Here is a 3,743-nt window from a genome sequence, read left to right as displayed (position 1 = left end):
ATCAACTGCAGTGCTTTATAGGTATCTCTAATTACAACTATGATTTCTTCAAACTCTCAGTGGAATGAAGTCCTAAACATCGACTGTAATCTCTCAACACCCATCCAGTTGGATTAATGTAAACTCAGAGGGGGAAGAAGTACAGAAAAACGTTATCTTCACAATTCTGTTAGCTATTACCTGGGCTGAAAGGGTTATGATGCATACATGACTGCTTTCCAACGTAAAATTTAAAAAAAAATTGAAAATAACAAAACTGCAATGACATTAATCTTTCCAAGCGTACATCAGTTTGATAATAAAAATTTGAGAAAAAAAAAGAGAATTAGAAACATGCATTTACTGCCATTGAAAGACTGAGGCTTAGGAATACAGTTCATGTTGACAAAGCAGAAGAAGATTTCGGTGGAAGATTCACCTACTGGCATTGAAGATGATTCTGTGTGTCTTTCAGAAAGAGCTATCACTACTTAAGTGGAAGATTACACTAATTAGCATATGCAGAGAAGAAAAGAATATCTTAGAACAGGCAGCTCTAATGTGGATAGCATCAAAGCTGAAGGGCATTGCCCATTGATTTCTTCCAACATTGTGAACTATGTAATAAGAGGATTATTATTACTTTAAAATAAAATTCACTAATAGTATGTATAAAAAAAAACTGCAATGACATTAATCTTTCCAAGCGTGGTTCAACTTGAACATTAGAGAACTTAAGAATTCTAAAGACGGTATGCCACCACTGCACCAGAATTTCTTTCATCATTCCAACAATTACAGGGAATTTTTTTCATTTTCCTGAAATTAAAGCGGAATAAAATATGATTTTTAAATTATGACAAAAGAACAACTACTTATCCAGAGATATCAGTTCCTCCTGAAAAAGCAGTGTTTACCTCTCTCACTGTAATTTTTCTCATGGTTATCTTAGTGATTTCAGATAGAATTAAAAATCTACCTTAAAAATAGAAACAAAACAAAAGGACCACTTAAGCCAACAAAACCACCAAAAATATGCTAAAACTTACTGACAAAATCATGGGCAGTTCATACAATACTTAGACTCTACCGGTTTTAAGTATAATAAATAAGTAAAAAATTATAATTACAAAACCAGTTTTTCCCCTTGGGGAAACAAAAAGCCACTTTTAACCAATTGTTCCCTAAATATACATATACTGTATATTATTATACACTTCTTCAGAGAAGCAAGACATATTTGTCTTCCTGACACTGGATTCGAGTATTAGTTGTTGTTGTTGTTGTTGTTGTTGTTGTGTGTGTGTGTGTGTACACATGTGTGTGTGTTTTGAAACATCAGTAAGGCAACTGCAAGTGTTGGACCCAAAAGTACTTCTGGTTTATACTTGAAAAGACCACTGAATATTCTTTTATCTATATTGAACACAGGCAACATATATGCAGTGTGTTCAGCATCATCTCTTTCCATTATCAATCAACCAGCACAGGTACCAATTCATTTTACTGCCCTCCCAAGGAATTCAAACCATTATTGGTGCAATTAATAAAGAGAAAATGTGTGCCAATAAGAAGCGGAGCTGGTCTCTGTTTTCATTTCCTTGTATGGAACTGCACAGACAGCATGATACCTGAGCAAATAAATCAACTACCATGATAGGAAGGGCTCCTTAATCCATAGTCTTTGCTTTATTGTGTGCAAAGTGTGCTACCATCCCCTGAGCTTCCTGAATGTCTGTTTTCATTAGAAATCAGTGCTTGCTCTTTTCCATAATAACCAGAGAAGAAATGAGGTAGGAAGTATATCTTCATCATGGTTCTCTGTCAGTCCCGAGACTGATAGAAAAGGAGGTAACCTGACTCAGAGTTCTTTGAGATATCTGGTGTCAACCTGTAGAATTCTTCAATAGCTTGGGCATCTATTTTTTCTACAATGTCATCATCAAACAACAACCAAAAATCATGACTCTTAACTACTGCAATATAATGGCCACGATTGGGACCACTTCCACAGTGAACCACAACAGCAACAAGGTCATACATCCTGTCAGGATTGGTTACATCTCCTGAAGTGTTAAACAGACAAAGTTCTAAAGGGAAAAGTACCCGGTATGAAAGTTTTGTATATCGATGAAGTTGATCCATATATTTAAATCTCTTCAGGTGGAGAGCTAGAATCATGGGCAGTTTCTTAACTTTCATCCATTTGTGTGCTTCCTACTTGCTGCGACACTCTTCACAGTAATATTTATATTCACTAAAGAGAGCTTCTGTGTAGCTAAAATCTCTTAAACAGTGAGTAATTGATGTGTTTTGTTCCACATCAACAGAAAGGTCTAAAAATATCTTCATCTTTGCTGCTTATAGTTTCACAAGTAAGACATCTGGTTTCATTAATTAATGTTCTCTGAAAAATCTCGTGAACCCACGTTGGGTCTGGTGTGCTGTTGTTATTTTCACTGTCAATATTACCATTAGGCAAGCGACCATTTTGTTTTTCTTGCTTTCTCTCTTCTTGTAAAATATCAGCAATTGTATTTAGCAAGTAATTTAAGAATTCATGGGCATCTTGTTGCATGTAGTTGTCAAAAAGCTCATTTTCTTTCCGTAATCTTGTGATGAACTTCTTGGGAGGTATTACTCTGACCTTTTCCTTTTGAGTTGTTGTGCTGTGGAAGAGATCTGCAAAGCACTTAAGAAGGTTCTCCTTCTTCCTAGGCTGACTCTTGTATGCTAGAACTTTTTCCCGAAAAATAAAGTGCTTGAAGAACAGAATTACAGTAAGTGGGTATTCCCAAAATTGACTAATCCAAAATAGTGCTCAGTTGACAGGAAACTATTCTGGAGCAATCTTTTTCTCTAATGCCGAGGCATTGGCGCCCATGTTACAGATGGAGGCGAATTTGTAGACTGTCATTAGGATTTCCATCAGTCCAGCGCCTTCTTCCACCCAATCACAGTGGCGGCGGGCGGGGGAAGAGGGGAACCAGGCAGCCCTCACACACCACAGCCCGCGGACAGGCCCCCAAGTTGCTGCCTACCCATGCTCTGTACCAGCAGAGCCACCACTTCTACCGCCATTGCCACCACTTCTACCACCATTGCTGCCTGCATTCCTTTCCATCTCTAAGTTGCTAAGGGTTTTGATTTTTTAATTTTTTGAAGTCTTTTTAAGATTACTGAGATAATCATTTGGCTTCTCCTTTTACTTATTTTTGTGTTGGTCCTTGGGCTTGAACTCAGTGCCTGGGTGCTATCCCTGAGCTTTTGTGTTGAAGGCCAGAATTCTGACATTAGAACAACAGTTATACTTACAGGTTTTCTTGGTGCTTAATTGGAGGAAGATAAGAGTCTAATGGAATTTCCAGCCAGGGCTGGCTTTGAACTGTGCTCCTCAAATCTCAGCCTTCCTAGTAGATAGGATTATGGGTAGTGGCCAGCTGGCTTTTTACTTTTAGATTGTTGGCCTTGAAGTTCAATTGAATCAACTTCACACTTCTAGGAGAATGTTTCCTTGGTTATTTTCTATTAACATTTGCACACATACTAATCCATTCAGTTTGCTAACACTTCCTTAAGAACTTTTACATGTGTTTAGATAAAGGATATCAGCTACTGATCTCACAAATCAGTTGGGAATAATTCTTTTCCCTTCAATTTTCTGCAAGACCTTTGTGTGAAAGTGGTTCATTCTTTTTGAATATTTTGCTTTTGTTTTTTAATATTGAGCAGAACTCATGAGTGAAGTCATCTGGGCCAAGATG

General features: G+C 37.3%; 1 pseudogene; it reads right to left on the bottom strand.

The window, feature by feature from the left end:
- Positions 1-1,803: 1,803 nt before the first annotated feature.
- Positions 1,804-2,908, bottom strand: LOC125345608 (annotated as a pseudogene).
- Positions 2,909-3,743: the final 835 nt, after the last annotated feature.

Source organism: Perognathus longimembris, unplaced genomic scaffold (assembly GCF_023159225.1).
Source record: "Perognathus longimembris pacificus isolate PPM17 unplaced genomic scaffold, ASM2315922v1 HiC_scaffold_5933, whole genome shotgun sequence".
NCBI classification, from domain to species: Eukaryota; Metazoa; Chordata; class Mammalia; order Rodentia; family Heteromyidae; genus Perognathus; species Perognathus longimembris.
Note: the sequence above shows the minus strand (reverse complement) of the source record. Positions and strands in the feature narration are given on the sequence as shown.